The sequence below is a fragment of the Carettochelys insculpta genome, chromosome 11 (genome assembly GCF_033958435.1).
Source record: "Carettochelys insculpta isolate YL-2023 chromosome 11, ASM3395843v1, whole genome shotgun sequence".
In the NCBI taxonomy this organism is placed as follows: Eukaryota; Metazoa; Chordata; order Testudines; family Carettochelyidae; genus Carettochelys; species Carettochelys insculpta.
This window is the reverse complement of record NC_134147.1, coordinates 40,558,542-40,574,146: the sequence shown is the minus strand read 5'-3', so window position 1 is coordinate 40,574,146 and position 15,605 is coordinate 40,558,542. Positions and strand designations below refer to the sequence as shown.

Genomic DNA, 15,605 nt, shown 5'->3' with positions numbered 1-15,605 from the left:
CCAAGAAGGAGTGATGTTTCTGAAGATGACTCATAGGTCAGAGATGGCATAATACTGATGCAATGGCTATAAACTAAATAGAGGAAAACCCAACATGGTCAAACCTAGAAAATTAAGTGATCTAAAGCTTAGGTGGGACAACAGAACAGTCAGAAGAGATGATTCTATGAAACCCAGGGGCAGCTTTGTGGTGTCAGCCAGAAATAATTGAATGGGGTTTCTAAAATTCAGATCCCCAAGTATTATTCTAAATGAACATCATTTCAAGATTAAAGAAAGCATGACTTCTGTGTGACAGATTAGCTCACATTAAAAGTGAAAAGCATGTGCTTTTAGTTCATGAGAAAGAAAGAAATAACAATGCCCAAACAGAAGCATTCTCACATTAATTATTTCAGTCTCTCCAAAAAAAAACATATCCCTGCTTGCATTTTATTATGCCTGGCAGCACCATCTTTGAAAAATGTTAAGAAGCAGCAAGCTATTTTCAAGAGAAAAAAAAGAAAGAAAGAAAAGTAAATAATCGTTGAAGCAATTAGAGCTGAACAACAGAATGTATAAATATTTTTTTACTTATTCTCTCCTCGGTTCAAGTCCCCTACTTTCTTCCACCTCCCATCTTGGCAGCCACAATTCGATCATCTTTGCTTGAACTTTGGAGGCAGGCAAGCATTTCTTTTTCATCCCTCAGAGAGGAATGAAAGCCTATTCTGACGAGTTGTTTGCCAGTGGTTTTTTAAGGGGATAGGGTGTAACTTCTGGAAGCTAAATACAGCATTTCCATAGCGCATTTGTCTACTTTTCTAGGAGAAGCCCAGCTACATTGCTCAATCTTCCCTTTTAAAAGTAATAATCGGTGGACATGTTGGAAGAAAAGTGTGCTAACTTAAAACAAAACACAACATTAAATAATAGGAGCTGTCCTCCTTTCTGTAGAATTATCCAGAATGAATTTTACTGTAAGAACAAACAGTCAGAAACATTAGAGAGCATATTCATTTTTTTTCATTTGTTTGTTTAATAAAATATTGAAGTGGCTCAGCTTTGGCACTACATCAAGTGAATCAGAGTTTTATCACTGATGTCATTGAGAGAAGCAAGGGCAATGCTCAGCTATTTTGAAAGTCACTCCTTAAATCCTTTAAAAGTTGAATTTTTCAGTTTCTTTCCGGCATAGTCTTCTATATACACTGACACAATCAAACGAAAGTATTGCCAAATTAAACAACAATGAACCTGTTAGCTGTACTCCACTAATAGCCACGCTAATAAATGTTTCTTGTTTTTAATTCTCTGTAATGTGCTTTCTTTTTTTGCAATAATTGGGCCATGCATGTGACTGGAGTACCATTTTGGGTCAGGTGGCAGCAGCAATACTGAGAGGGTAGAAAACAATGTTTTAATATTGAGTTGTCTGACTACAGAAATTTGCCCCAGCAATTTTCAGGTGGAAGAACATTAAGAATGTGAATATGTTCAACAGAGGCATTTAGGGGCCAAATCCTAATCCAAATGCCTGGCCCAAAAGGACCCAAATAGAACTCTAGGCTGGCAACTTTGCATAGGAGTCCTCCCACTGGACTATGGAGGTGAAATTTCATGGGATAATTCCATGCAAGCATTTAATTTAGGTATGAAATGAAGTAATGGGTAGACTCTGTTCTTCCATCTTCAGAGATTTCCTTGGTATTGGAAGAGGTGTCCCTGTGCTGGGAGAAAAGAACAGGGTGGAGGATGATGTGGTTCTGTCTTGGAGGGTGACAGTGGCACCATAAAAATGTGATGAAGTAGTGCCCATGTTTGGTGACTGGAATAGATTACCTAGAGAGGGAGTGGAATCTCCATTCCTAGAGGTTTTGAAACCCCAGCTCACAAAGCCCTGACTTTAGTTGGAACTGGTCCTGCTTTGAGCAAGGAGTTGGATGATGATCTCGTGAGGTCTTTTCCAACCCTAGGATTCTATGGTCAGTGAGTAGTTACTGAGGACTCTCATGGCTCCACATATATGAGTAGTTGCTTAACAGACTAGTCCCTTTTTAATGGGACTACTCAAGTGAGCAACTTCTCACCACTGTCAGTAAATTCCTTCATAGATTATAAAGCAAGAAAGTTCATTGTGAACATCTAGTCTGATCTGTGGCATAACACAAGCAAGAGATGTTGCTTGAATTGACTCCTGTTTGAGCTAAATCATCCCTTCCCCTTCACTTTGGTAAGGTAAATAGACTGAGCTCTTCAGTATTTCATTATACGATGAATTCCAGTCCTCCAGTCATGCTTGTAGCCCCCCTTTGATGATTGCCTCTCCAATTTTTCAGCATTCTTCCTGAAGTGTAGGCACCACACCTGTGTACAACATTCCAGTAGTGGTTTCACCAGGGCCAAAACCAGAGGTGCAGGTTGGGCCTCTCTGGTCTGGCATCCTCAGGACCTGACCAGTTCCCTGCTTCTGGACTCCCAGTCTGTCACACCTCCGCACCACTGGCTCCACTTCTGCCCCAGCTGCCCTCCTGCCACTGATCCCCTATGGCAGGCCCATCTGAGCTGTCAGCCCTGACAGGCCCCAGACCCACCCCTGGCCCCACTGTTGGCCTCAGCCCAACCCTCAGCCAGACTGCTGGATGCTGGGCTGAGTCCTGGCCCCATGGACACCTGTTCCATCCTTGAAGTGCTGACAGAGGCCAGCCCTTGGCCCATGGATGCCAATTCCTGCCCCAGCTGGGCTGATGGGCACTGGTCCCACCCCAGAGGATGCTGAGCCGGTCCCTGCAGATGCCAGCCTGGCAGGGCTCTCAGCCCTCCTGCCACTAGGCTCCTGGCCTGAGGACTCTCTGGTCCAGAAATATCCATGGTCATCCTGGACCACAGATGTTGCTGGACCAGACAGTCCCAGTTTTGAGAGGTGCAACCTGTAATAAAAACTTCTAAACACCTACTCAGTATTCTCAAGGATCACATTAGCCCTTTGGCTACAGCATTGCTCCAGGAGCTCATATTCACCTGATTATCCACCGTGACACCCCAGATTTTTTTCAGAATCACTGCTTCCCAAGATATAATCCCCCATCCTGTAAGAATGGCCTACATTCTTAGTTCCTCACTGTGCAACTTTGCATTAGGCCATTTTGAAATACATAGGGTGTGCTTTCATACAATTTGCCAAGTGAGCTAGAGTTTTCTGAATCACTGACCTTTACTCTTCATGACCGCTTTCTCAATTTTGTGTGTGCTTCGTACTTTATTAGTAATGATTTTGTGCTCTATTTCAGGTCATTGATAAAAATGTTAAATAGCTCAGGGCCAAGAACTAATCCCTGCAAAACGCCACTAAACACACCTCAATTTGATGATGATTCCCCACTTACAGCTACTTTTTAATCTATTCACCGTGTCCCCTGTAAATTTTGTATGGTTCCAGGTTTTCTAAGCAAAATGTTGTGTGGTACAAGGTCACATGCCTTAAAGAAGCTGAAGTATATTACATCAGCACTCTTACTTTTATCACCCAAATTTGTCTCATTAAAAAATCAAATTAGTTTGAAAAGATCTATTTTCCATAGACCCATATTGCTTGGCATTAATTATTTCACCCTTCTTTGATTTTTTATTAACCGAGTTTTGTATGTGTGTGACAGAAGGGCTTCATAGCCACCATGAAGTTTTTTTTTAACCCAACATTGATCCACTACAACTGAGATTCCTTATTTTGGTACCTATAAATCCTCTTTCCCCAAAACATGATGGGGATAGCAGGATGCACCTTGTTCTTCTCTTGCTTCAAAGCAATCGATGATCTTTCTTCCACACACTCAAGTGAAATCTTTTTTACACACAAGAAATATCAGCTCTTAACCTCCTCCTTTTGCTTAGTATCCTACAAAAGATCTTTGGAGACCCTGATTAAGGAAGTCACACACACAGCTTTTTCTACCTGAAACTGAGGGAGAAGAAGAAACACTGATTTTTAGACCTTCTAAATACCATGACAAATGAAAAGGACAAGAGAATTTTACAGGCACCATTTATGGTCAGCAAGGAGTTGCAACGAGTTATCTTGAAGTCAGCTGTCATTCCCCCACATTTAATGGAGGTTGTTCAGGTAAGAAACAATTATATGAGACATGAGGGAGCATGCATGTTGTTTTCTTGGTGACACGATAGCATAGGAGTAGCACATATTTGCTTGTCTTGCTCTATATTCTAACAGGAGAGAAACTGTTTGTTATATTATTTACCAAGTTCCTCTAGTCTAACCTTTTTATGAGTATGGGATTCCTACAGAGAGCAAAGCCAAATCTACTCCCTGAGGACACGTTAAAAGAACACTCACTGAAATGTTGAATAACGATAAATTCCTTTGAATTCCTTGGGAGCATTCTAATCCACCATGATGAAACTTTCATGTTTTGTCAGCTATTGTAATTTTGCTTTCACAAATGCAGTACAAATTCTTCCCAGGTAAGTGACTTGCACATTTAGCAGTGTCTTTCAGAAGAGGCTTGCTATTGTAGTGTTATAAATGGCATGTGTTTCAGAAGCACTCAAAAACACACAGGCTCCTCAATGGTGTATAGCTGAATTCCAATTGTTTTAATCGTCTGCAGCCAGGTTTTTGATTTTTAATAATTGCTGTGTGCTTTATTAATTGTAGAATGCTGTGTTAAATGCAAAATTAAGGTTGCATTGTTAAAAATCACAGGAAGTCGAGACATGAAAAGATTACAGTCCCAATTCTCTTTTGCTTTGCATCATATGTAGTCACAAAACTGATGGGATTTGAGTTGAAGAATAAGGCTCCTGGTTCTCAGGGAGGACTGTGTTCATGCCAAATTTCAATTTTCATATATCAGCTGCTTTTGCTATAGTCTCCCTGACACCCAACTAGTTATTAGATTTTTGCACTGTAAATAAAAAAAAAATCTGCTTGCTTCATTCTCTCCCCAGACTCAAAAGTAGCCTTAGAGCTTTTTTGCTCCAGTGTCCCCTCCACTGCCCCAAACAAAAAAACCTTCCTTTATTTAAAGACCAAATACAGAAAATTACTGCCCAAAATGTAACTATTTTGAAGGAATATGAGGATGGTATATAATGGATAAACACTTCACAATTTCAGCTAAAGGACTTGTCTTGCTGTAATAAAACACAGGTTAATATGAGTAAATGTAATATAATATATATATCATATGTTCAGTAACAACAGAAGAGGCAGCCTGGCTAAACATAATTACGAATCTCATCAGCAGTAATTAAAATAATTTGATGAGAAATAGGGAATGTGTAAGCATCTTGGCAGGAGAAGACATATGGAGGTTTTGGGTAGTTTCTTTTATATTTATTCCATATACAGTATATTATAGTAAATATGGGCACTGGTGAGCTAACATGGCATCTGGGTGGAGCAGGGACAGGGTCAGACTTGGAAATGGTGATTTCTCTTGGCTGTGTCTACACTACAAAAATAACTTCAGAGTTGCTTACTTCGAAGTACAACTTTGAAGTAAGCAACTTCAAAGTTGAGCGTCTACATACACCCTATTTTGAAGTTAAACTTTGAAACAGGGCACTACTCCATTCCCAGGAATGGAGTAAGGACTTCAAAGTTCGGCTGCCTATTTTGAAGTTAACTACGAAGTAAGGGAAAATGTGTGTAGAATCTCTGCAGGCTACTTCAAAGTTGTGTCTAACTTCGAAGTTAGTTCCTAGTGTAGATGCAGCCCTGGGGCTTTCTTACTCCCAAATACAGTATGTTGGGCTAGACTGCACAATCCTTTTGTTACTCACACAAGATCATAGAAGATGTCCCATTGCAGTTACTTGCATGAATATGACTTGTGTGACTAAGTGGTCACCAGAGTGATTACAGATTGTGCAATTTAGCCCAATAATAGCAGAAATAAGTAATACTGGGTGCTTATTTTAGTTAGTTAGGACTGAAAAAAGGTATTAACCTTTACATTTTGCTTTTCTTTAACATCAGTGAATCAGTTGACCCACCCCCTTTCCCCCCAGTACTTGAAAAATGTAGAGGTAAATATTTTATCATATTAAAGGAATGTGATTACACTAGTGCCATGGTAATAAAAACTTTTTTGACATAAAAAAAGAATTACCTAGATTTTTAACCAGGGAGCTGACTTCAGTATTTCCAGCAAAGCTGAGTGGATGTTTTCTGCACTAGCATAATCAGACCTTACAAAAACAGGGAGCTATCTTCACATCTCAATTTACATTATTGATGCAGTACGAAATAAGTCCTGTAGTAGATGAGGACTCTGGGGATTCTCTTGTTTGTCTCAGCATGTTAAATGTCTGCAAGGCATTACACATCAGAGATGGAAATGCTTAAGCACATAATTCTTCCTCGTGGCTTTGCTGGGATCTAAACGAACCTTCTTAAACTAATAATAAAATAATCTAACATATACAAATGTTTCTTTTGGAGAAATCTGACATGTTACAATGACAGAGTGTTTATGACTCACAAACACCACCTCCACCACCAGCTCTGCTTTATTTAGAAGCAGCAGGCTCTGGAGTTGAAATAGGCAACCTCTAAGTTTCATATCAAACAAAGTAGCTAAATTCTCATTGAATTGGGATTAGATATTAATGAAGAAAAAATGCTGGATTTCCAGGACTGTGGTCCAAGGAAACACTTTGTTATTTCACTAAGACTTATAGTTATGTCTAAATTCAGATATAAACAGATGAGGACTTCAAGAATGAAATGTAAACATTCCCAAGTTCTTACAGCTCTAATTTAAGTGAAGTTTCAGGAATGTATTATTTTAGTCTAAGTTCTGTTTATATTTGATTTTTACATGTTATGAATTACTTAGTCAAAAGAGGACAAAGAAAATAAGAAAGGTGGCTCTCGCTGATTGCGTATATTGTAGGTGCTTTGCAGCATGCAGTAATAAATTTACTCGAGTGGGAGAAACTTCAGTGTTTAGTAATCCCTAAAGACAAAATGTTGAAAAGTTTAAGACTACACCATTGTGTGTCCAAGAGAAAGTGCAGGACTCATTCATAAAGTTATACCCAGACTTTTAGAAAGAGGCAATTTTTATATTAACTCCTCCTACTTCATGACAATACGTTTGCAGCTTTCTGAAGCCACCAATTATTTTTTTCCTCTTTTTGATAAAATTGTCTAACCTTGACAGTAGACCAATGCTCACTCTTTAAAAATGTAAGAATATTGGGTCAGACCTATTGTCCGTCTAGCTCAGTATCCTGTTGCCAGCAGCGGTCAGTGCCAAATGCTTTAGAGGGAATATACATAATGGAACAATTACGTATCGTGTCGCAGCCTGGCAATTGGAGGTTTAGGGATGGCCAGACCAGAGGGTACATCACTGATTATCTAGGCTAGTAGCAATTGATGGACCTACTGTCCATGAACTTACCTAATTGTTTTTGAAACTAGTTATACTTTTGACCTCCACAACATCCTGTGGCATTGAATTCCACAAGCTGGCTGTATGTTGTGTGAATAACTTCCTTCTGTTTGTCTTAAACTGTGTGGCTATTAATTTCATTGGGTGACCCCTAGTTCTTGTGTTATATGAAGGGCCAAATATTACTTCTCTACTCTCTTTCACCGTAACCTTCATGATTGTACAGAGCACTTTCGTAGGCCCCATTAGCCATCCTTTTTCTAAGCTGAGCAGTCCCAGTCTTTTTATCTCTCCCCGTGTTGAACCTATTCCATACCCATAATGATCTTCATTGCCCTTATCTTGATATAGACTTTAAATTCTGCAGAAACATTGATTACCTACTCTGATTCTGCACACTGCAGGCCACAGAACCTTGCCCACACATTCCTATAGCAGAGCCCAAGCTTTGGCTAGGTTAATGAAATCTTCAAATCATGCTGTAAAGACTTCTGTTTACAGAAAATATGTCATTTACACCAGTTTCAAATGACAAGTGACCCATGTAGCAAAGAAATGCGTGGAAAAAAAAAAGAAAAAGAAAGGAAGGTCACTGCCAGCTTGCAGTGGGGGTGGGGAGAGGTTTTTTCTGGCCCCAGTTAGGGGAATCAGTTTGAATTTTCCCACATGATCAGCATCTACTAGTCAGACACCTGGGAGAGATTCTTCACATTTTCCAGTTTGAATTTTGGTCAGGTGTGCAGTCATATATTTCTGATGCAGCTCTATTGTTAAATCATGGAATTCCTGTCACTAGGAATTCTATAGTACAGTCTCATTCACTTAATATTTTTGCTACATGTAACTCTATGCTTTCTTTCATATATAATGCCACTCCCCCACCAGCATGACCTACTCTTCTATCTCTATATATTTTGTACCCTTATATGACTGCATCCCATCAATGGAGCCAGGCATTCACCAAAAGAGTTCCTTTGAGTTTCTCCAAATTGGTTGATGTCTCAACTTATCTACTATTAATAATAATTAAAATATAATACCCTCATTCTTATATAGTATGTTTCATCAGTACATTTCAGACCATTTGACAAAGGAAGTATCATTGATTCTAAAGTCAGAAGTGACATTGTGATCCTAGAAGCTGAGCTCTTGCATAACACAGTCCATTCCACATTTCTGAATTAATTCCAGTTTAAGCTCACACTGATGTTTTAGAAAAAACATCCAATCTGTATTCAAAACTTTCCACCACAACTCTTGGAAATTTCCAATGGGTAATTACACTTGCACTCAATCTGCACCTTATTTCTAGTCCAAGTTTGTTGAGCTTCAGCTACCAGCCATTATCACATTTTGCAGATGAGTAAACTGAGGCGGAAAGCAGCAAAGTGACTTGTTCAAGGTCACTCAATAGCCCAGTAGCAGCGCTGGGAATGGAATTCAGATCTCTTGAGTCCTAGTCTAGTGTACTATCCCTAAGGACAACTTCCTCCCAGTGAAATAAAAATGTTGGCTACAGTTAGACTAATGATGGGAAAATAAATAGAAGTTCAAATATATTCCTGACAATTTTCTCTACATATTGTACTGTCCTGGCCATCCCTCATGTTTCCAACTAGCCACCATCTTATGTTGATCAAGGTTCATATTCCATCCTGTCATTTGGGAGAATTTCAGCTGCACCTCCCTGCTTCTGATCTCCAAGCCTGTATGTTCTAGAGGTCCCCTGTCAGGGACATTCCATGTTGCATTGGGTTTCAAGGTATGAGCGATGCCAATTCTTTCATGTGTGGCTAGCAGATGGCAAATCATCACTGACTGCTAAAAATGTTATTACTTTCTACTACCACATCAGTCACAGCTCCCTGCCCCGCTGCACACACTCACTCTGCATGTTTCTCTTAGACACCGCAAAGAGCTTAGCATCTAAAGATGTGGCCTCTATTTAAAATTTTCCAGTGATGGAGAATCCACCACAATCTGGGGCAAGCTGGATCTATGACACAAGAACATATGTCTCCTATGCCTAGCACAGAGAGTTGAACTGCATATTATTAATAAGAAGAAGAATAAATAATAAATAAAAGCCAATTACAGAATCTATATTTTTCTTTTAGACTATTCAGTTTTTCCTTAAAAATAATAAAAGCATTGCAGAAACCATTCTTCCTGAATACTGAGGTTACATATTATGGGTTTGATCTGACCTCAGTTAGCATACTATAAACTGGGGGTAACTGTGGAAACGTATGGCGTTAGCCCTGTGTTTTAATAAGATAAGTGAAATCAGAATGGAGCTCAGTATCCTTAAAACAAAATTATTAATTTCACATGCAAAATCTCTTAACAAATAGTAATACAAATATTATAATGATAGACCACCATTCAGATAGACAGATTCTTGGCTGGTATAAGAGGGTATTTTCCAATGAAATCAATAAAACTGTGCCCCTTTACACCTAGCAAGGGTTTGGCCCATAGACTTTGCGTATTTCTTCCCTTGGCACAGTGTAGCTTAGTTGGCCTTTCCTCTCTTTCCTACCAGAGTCTCTCAATTCAGTATACTGATGGGATGAGTGGGATCGTATTACTAAGTCTGGCAGCTACCAAGTTTATCTTCGAATATTTAACAAAAGGCCTCTCATAATAAGCTAATAATCTGTTTCCTGTTTATGTATCTTTCCGAAGGGTAGATTTTTCCAAACTCCTAAACATTCAGTAGGAGTTGGCATCTTCTATTTCTTCTACTAGAAGGCAATTTGTAAACCTTGGGAGCTACTAGAAGGCCTTCATCTGTTTCCCATTAGTCTCAATCATTCTTCCTGAAATCTCCATCACCTCTGCTGAGACTCTTGCAAGCTCTCCTAGTATCTCAGAATTCCCCTGCTATGGTTCTTGCACCTATGTGCTATTTCTTATGAGACCCTAATGAAGGCCAACTCTGGAGCCATGGAAATGCTCCTTACAGAATAAATGGTGTAGAAACTTGGCTAGGGAAGAACATTTCATTTTCAGAGGTCTCACGTAGTCCAGAGCCATTCTCCGTGGGCAATCCATGCAAGACAGGTGGGAGGGGGCGGCAGAATAAATGCTCCTATAAAGGTCGTCCTCCAATCATTCTCTTACCATGAAGAGGACACTGTAATGTTTCACAGAGGCTACTTTAGCCACTGGACTCCTGACATATGCATATGCCCCAGTCCAACCCAGTTATTCAGAATTCTGGAGTAGAATTTATCCCTATGGGTTTGAACTGCAAGAACTAAGAACTGCAAGGTGCTTTCTAGTTTGAATCATGTAGTCAAAGCAGACAAAAGACATCCACATCCACAAAGGGATGTAGCTGCACAGATGGTTTTTGTCTTGTTTTGATTAGTAAAAGCAATACACTGGAGTATTGTGTTGAAATAAGGGGTGAGTATGTGGTCACAAATGAATGGCATATCCTGCATAGTTTACTTTTGGCTTTGCCATTTGGAGAAACCTGAACCTATGCTCATAAACCTTTTGTTGTTCCCTATACTTTAATCTTTTGTTCTTATGAACAGTCATGCTATATATGTCACACACATGAAGGTGTGTTGTGGGATTAAGATTTACTGACACTTCTTTGGGATGACTGTTGTTCACTCAAAAACATCTGTGTAAATTTGGTTTTGGTATGACATATTTTAGAAAAAATATTTAGAGTGTTTCTGAAATTTGTGGTGATATTTATTTTTGGTTCCTTATGTCTAAAAGCATATAAACATCACAGACTCCACTGGGTAAAAGGAATATCAGTTCCCATACATTTTTTTTAAAGTTCTTGGTTTAAAAAATGTGGCAATATTGTTAAATGTAGGTTTCCTACTATGAGTAATTTGTGAACTGCCAGGAAGAGCTATGAACAACCCCCACGTGTATTTTGTGTTTATCCACAATACACAGTCTTTACTTCTGTAACCCAGTTTTAAAACTTTCCTTGTCCTTTGTGAGATTCCAGTGCGTTTGCCAGCCTTGAAGCATAAGGAAACTCTGTGGGCAAGGCAGTAAAGTCCAATGAGCATTAATGGTCTAGAATTATCACTCTTAGATAATTGACAGGTTCCACATCCCAGTGCAAAGTAACTCATATTTTATCCTCAGATCCATACATCTTACTCCCACTTAGATTGCTTCCTTAATTATCTCCCCAGCCTTCTGCAGTATGGTTTCCTCAGCTAGATTTACAAATATCTTCATTTAATACCACTTCGTCTTCTTTGTTCCAAGATCTTTTGATTGGTAAATTAGCCCATTTTGATTCAAAGAACAACAATTTTCTGTATTTTCAGAAGAGTAGTAGGATATTTTTGCTTCAGCTAACCTTGTCAAGCACCATAACTCTATACTGTTCCGAGAGACAGCCGAAACTTTTCTTAGGAGTAGGGTGACCAGACCTCCCCAGGCCAAATATGGGACGAGGGGTGAGCTAGTATCCCGGACAAAACAGAACAGATGGTCACCCTAACAGTCAGGCGGTGGCTGCCCTGTGGGTGCTGCGCGTCCCTGAGCAGCAGGGATTCAGGAGTCAAGCAGTAGCCACGCTGGTTCAGCTCCAGCTTCCCCAAACCACAGGGAGACAGATCCAGGCCAGCAGTGCCAGTGCGATCCCAGTTCCCCACAGCTCAGGAGCCATGAGCCAGGCAGCAGCCACACCTCTCGAACTCTGGCTCCCCCAAGCAACAAGAGCCAGGCAGCAACTGTGTCACTCAGGCTACAGTTCCCACTAGCAGCAGGAAGCCAGGCATCAGCCATGCTGGTCCTGCTCTAGCTTTCCCAAGCCACAGGGAGCAGAAGCCAGACCTGCCTTGCTGGTGATTCTCCCACCCCCCCCCCCATTGGTGCAGGGAGCTGAGAACCTGGCAGAAGGCATGCTGGTCAGGCTCCGGCACCCCATGGAATGGGGTGCCAGGAGTCAGCAAATATGGGGCAATTAGCCCCTTTTTAGAAATAAATTGGGACACCCGCCTGGTGCCTGAAATAGGGGGCTGTCCTGGCCAATACAGGATGGATGGTCACCCTATTCAGGAGTGCTCTTATTTCTCTTAGTTTTAATTATATTTTAGAATTGAAAACTCAGATTCTTAATTGAGATGGGGATTTCAAGCATCATTGTTTCCATTTATACCTAAGTTACATTAGAGGTGGTCAGAGTATCTTAGAATAACCTTGTAGATCAGAAGATTGCCTCATCACTTACTTTATCAGCATGGGTTTTGTTTGCTTGGTAGCCAGCCAAAATAAGTACTGGCTCAGCAAACTAGGTCCCAAAGAATGTCCAGTTTTATTCTTTCTAATATGTATTCCAAAGGACAGTTCTTTAGCCATATTATGAAATAATATTGTCAAGGTTTTCTAATCAGTTGATTATAGTCTGTGGCTACATCTGCACTAGAGAGTTTTGTCGAAAAAAACTTATGGAGCATCCACATTACACATGCGTTCTGTTGACAATAAATTGACAGAATGTGGCACTTCTGTTGAGAGCATTCTGCCATTCCCCCAGGGGGCAGAACGCCATTCTCGACGGACTCTGTTGACAGAAAGCCATTTGGGATGCTCCAAGAGGCCTTCTGTTGAAAAACAGGCTTCCGGGACACCAGGCAGCCCTGTCTGCTGTGCTTTCAGTTGGCTGTTGTGCTGAGAGAGTGGCCAGGCGGTCTGGCTGCTCTCTGTGACCAGAGTGGATCAACAGAGTGATCCATTTTCTGACAATAACTTCTGTTGAGAGTTCTCTGTAGTGTAGATGTAGCCTGTGTGTGATGGCAAGCCAGTTCGTTGTTTGTTGTTTCCTGCTAACAATGAAACCCTACTTTTTTCTCGGGTGCATTCTTTTATTTTTGGATGAATCCAATATGGCATCTTTATTTGGCTTTTGAAATTAACCAAAAAAAGAATCTATTATGCACCAAGCTGTAATGAGCCTGACTTCAACGCGGGAAAAACTGGTGGACATTATTTCATAAACAATTTTGCCTGTGGAATTTTGCCACAGAAAGTGTCAGTTTTTCACAGCCTTTACACTATTGTTTGATTGGTGGCCTGAATGTCTAAGGTCAGGAAACCCCAGTACAGATAGATGAGTGAGGTTTCCAGCAGCTATCACCTCCATCACCTTGTGCAACAGTTGATTTGCAGAGGCACAATTCGGTAGCTATATGTGCAAGTTGGTTCCCAGGGTGAGAGAACACGTGTGTCTGTCTCTGAAGCAATTGCTAGAGCATAACACCATTTCTGAGTGTGCTCCCATCAGAGGTCCTTGTCCTTAACCCTGTTTTCTGCATACACATGCACACAGGCACAAATACCAACACAACTTTGACTAAAAAGCCCAAACCAGAGCCTTTAATTAGCTAATCATCCATATTAACATGAAACTCTAATGCTAAACCATACAGTGTCAGTGAAATAGTGATCATTTTAGGTGCTGGGTGACTGGGCCAAACCCTTCCTAGTGGCTAGGAACACACTGTCCCGGTTCCATTGGAAGGCATTCATTTCAGTGAGGGTTTGTTGGGTTGGAGGGTTTTTTCCCTCTTGATGTTTGATCAAACATGTTGTTATTACAACCATGGCCATCTCCTGGTGCATACATGAGAACATAACTCCTCTCTGCAGCTGAGCGGGTAACCACATGTTCAGAGAATCTGAAATTATTCAAACCATTTATTCAGTTCCCACCTCTTGCAGCAGGAATAAGATATCTCCTGCCAGTGGAATAAATGGTAGGCACACTCTGTCTTTCTACCTAGTGCAGCTCTTCTGCTGACTATTAATGTTTCTTCATGTGAGAGACCGGCCAGGTCTACACCACAGAGGATGAATTAAGGTACATGATTCTAGCTCTGTTAAATACACAGCTAAAGTTGACATACCTTAATTCAGGCTGTCACACCACCTCCACAAAGGGAGGTAATGGGAGCCTGGGCTCCCATCAACTTCCCTCACTCCTAATGGAGGCAGAAGTACTTCAGTCGATGGGGGCTCTCCATAAATTCAATTTAGTGCGTTCCCACTAGGCGTACTAAATCAAATGGTGGAAGATTGACTGTGGCAGGGCTGATCTTTCCTGTAGTGTGGACGGACCCTCAGAGTGCTGTACTTGAAATCTATGCCTCCCTCATGCACGCACACTCTGCCCCTGCTGTCAGACATTTATTCTGCCTGCCCGAGCTCCACATCTCTTCTAAGGTGCTTCTCTTAGATCAAGGTCCTTTCTGTCTGTTACAGGCCCTTTTCTCTTCTCCATATCAACATTTTCCTTCAGTCCATTCTCTGTAGCCTCTTGTTCCCCCTTTGTCAACAACACAATATTCTTGATTCCACTACAACTAGGTCACTCCACGCCACGTGCCCCTGCTGCTTACCTGCTTATTCTCATCTTCTTCTTACGTGCTACTCAGACCATCTCCCACAATTTGATCAGGTGGCCTGGGGGTTGTAGGTGAGTAAACAGGCTCTTCAATTCTCTTCCTTCTCAACCAGTCATAAATGGAAAGTACTGTAAATGGAACCATAGGTGGTTCAATTTCATCTGGAAATTTCAAACGTGTAATGTTCAAGCAGTTTAATAAATTCCCCCAAACACTTTCCTACTATCCCTGTAGTAGTCAGCTGCAGGTTGTATCTGAACAAGCATGTCTACCTTGGCATACAGTCTCCTCCTCCTTCAGTCTGGCATTGTGAGTTTTCAAGCAGTGACAAGCTAGAGTATGTGACAAGGTCACTGAATGCATATTTCCTGGTTCTCTGCAGAATGAGGATTTTTGAGATGGTCAATATAACCTCTTCTCACAGGTATTTTGCTCAAAGTTTGCAGTTTCATAGCTCAGTATTACCTGAGAGTATTGATATGTTCACCTGTTTCTTATTATCTTGTATACAGGTCCGAACTGTGATATTGAGGCCCTAAGCTATGTCAGGTGCAAGAGGCCCCATACCATCAAAAAGACTTTATTATTTTCACAGAAAGAGCACTGAATATCTAAACAAACACCAAACCTTTCTGTTCTCACAGTAAAACAAGAGAGGGCATACAACCTCCTTTCATCACAATATGGAAGCTATCCTCCTTTTCGTATGAATAAATAAAATTACAGTTTGATTGATTTTCCCAGGGGAATACAAAGTTTATCCAGATTATACAAAAATATATTCACAAATATTTATTCTGATTTAATT

General features: G+C 40.6%; 1 long non-coding RNA gene across 1 annotated transcript in view; it reads right to left on the bottom strand.

Annotated features, from left to right (window-relative positions):
• LOC142018861 (uncharacterized) overlaps positions 1-14,816 on the bottom strand; it is a 36,011-nt gene extending 21,195 nt beyond the window's left edge. Inside the window, exon 1 of the long non-coding RNA XR_012646951.1 lies at positions 14,792-14,816. This is a non-coding gene — a long non-coding RNA (uncharacterized LOC142018861). The remainder of the gene's footprint in view (positions 1-14,791) is intronic.
• Positions 14,817-15,605: the final 789 nt, after the last annotated feature.